General features: G+C 42.5%; 1 protein-coding gene across 1 annotated transcript in view; it reads left to right on the top strand.

Annotated features, from left to right (window-relative positions):
• The window catches only part of CDON (cell adhesion associated, oncogene regulated), a gene marked incomplete at its 3' end in the record, with an annotated part of 21,627 nt that overhangs the window by 18,585 nt on the left and 1,478 nt on the right, over positions 1-1,564 (top strand). The window lies entirely within an intron of this gene.

The following is a 1,564-nucleotide window of genomic DNA, read 5'->3' as shown; positions in this document are numbered from 1 at the left end:
CCCCGCTCTCCTCTTCCTTTGTTTGTTTTCTCCCCCTGCCGTAATTAAGTTACTTTTAACCCCGAGTGCTGCAGATGCAGGTGGGTTTATGCTTCATTTTGCATTTTAATCAAATTATTCCCCTCCCCCCCCCCCCGCCCTGGTGCATATTAGGTCATGATTTTCCTGGAAAGAAGTTATTAGATCATGTCTATATTAGTCCACAAGTGGAAAACCCTTTGGAAAAATATTTGACTTCACGTCCTCAGCGCTTGGGTTGAGTAAACGCAGTGATCTCATCCCGTCCCCGTGACGTTCAGTATTTTTTCCCCCCTCATTTATTTCAGTTACAAGAGGAATGGGCATTTATTTTGAAAATTTTGCCCCTTGCGTAATGATGCCTGAGAGAAGCTTTCGCAAAGATCCAAAGCTGTTAAAGATCAGAATTTCGGCTCAGAGGATGGCTTTCGAGAAGCTGCACCTTCATCTGCAAAAGTATTTGAGCTTTCCCGGGCAGAACTCGTGTGTTTGTAAATCTTATACACGGAGCAGTTCGCTGCTTAAGTGCTGTGCTATGAAATTAGCTTGTTTCTGATTTAATTTTTTTGTGTGTGTATTAAACTCCTTGTGGCAGGCTGAAACCATTAGCAGCTGCTCTCCTCTGCCAAAACCCGCACCAGAAACTCCTGGGGTGGAAATATTTCAAAACCTTGACTTTTTCCTTTACTGTGCTCCCCTAAATTAGCTTTTCAGGGAGAAAAATTTTAAAAAAACAGAGTTATTTTTCCCCTATTTTCAATTAAAGTGTGATTGGATGTGAAATATGTCGAGAAACACGTGACTGAAGGTATTTTTGCCGTAAATCACTTCTTCTTCACTTTTTATCCCTCTCTGTTACCTTTGAATTAATCTGTTTCCTGACAAGGAATTTTATCTTGAAATGACTGCATGAGTTGGGGGAAAAAAGTGTTGTGATGCCGGTATCAGGCAAGCGCTTGCTGGAGGCTTTGCTTACCGCTTCCTGTTAAGTCTTGTCTTGCGAGACAGTCAAAACTCTGCAGGGAAAAAAAAAAAAAATTAAAAAATTTCCTTATAAATGCTGCTACAGGCAAAATCAGATTTTAGTTAAAGAGAAAAAAGGGGAAAAAGAAAGGAAGGGAAAAGGGGAAGGGAAAAGACGAAGGGGAAAAGGGGGAAGGGGAAAAGAAAAGAGAAAAGGGAAAAGAGGAAGGGGAAAAAAGAAAAAAAGGGAAAAAATGGAAAAAAGAAAAAAAACCCAAGCAAAAAGCTTGATTCAGATGGCTCCTCGGTATCTTTCCGCAGCTTTAAGCAAAAGCGAAGCGAAATCCTCGCCGTCCTGCACTGAGGGTGTGGATTTTTCTCTTTGGAGGGTCGTGGAGATGGAGTTAGGGTTGTAAATGCAGTCTGATGTCAGTTGTTTGAATGTTTTCCCTTGCTAATGGTGCACGGCGAGGACAGTTCAAGTGCCTGTACTGATTCCAGTTCCACTGGTGGTTGGAAGCGGAAACCTAAAACCTGCTGGAGTAATTACCCAAAGGAATGCTGGGGGGGCGGGGGGAAACCC

The sequence above is a fragment of the Pterocles gutturalis genome, unplaced genomic scaffold (assembly GCF_000699245.1).
Source record: "Pterocles gutturalis isolate BGI_N339 unplaced genomic scaffold, ASM69924v1 scaffold7335, whole genome shotgun sequence".
NCBI classification, from domain to species: domain Eukaryota; kingdom Metazoa; phylum Chordata; class Aves; order Pterocliformes; family Pteroclidae; genus Pterocles; species Pterocles gutturalis.
Note: the sequence above shows the minus strand (reverse complement) of the source record. Positions and strands in the feature narration are given on the sequence as shown.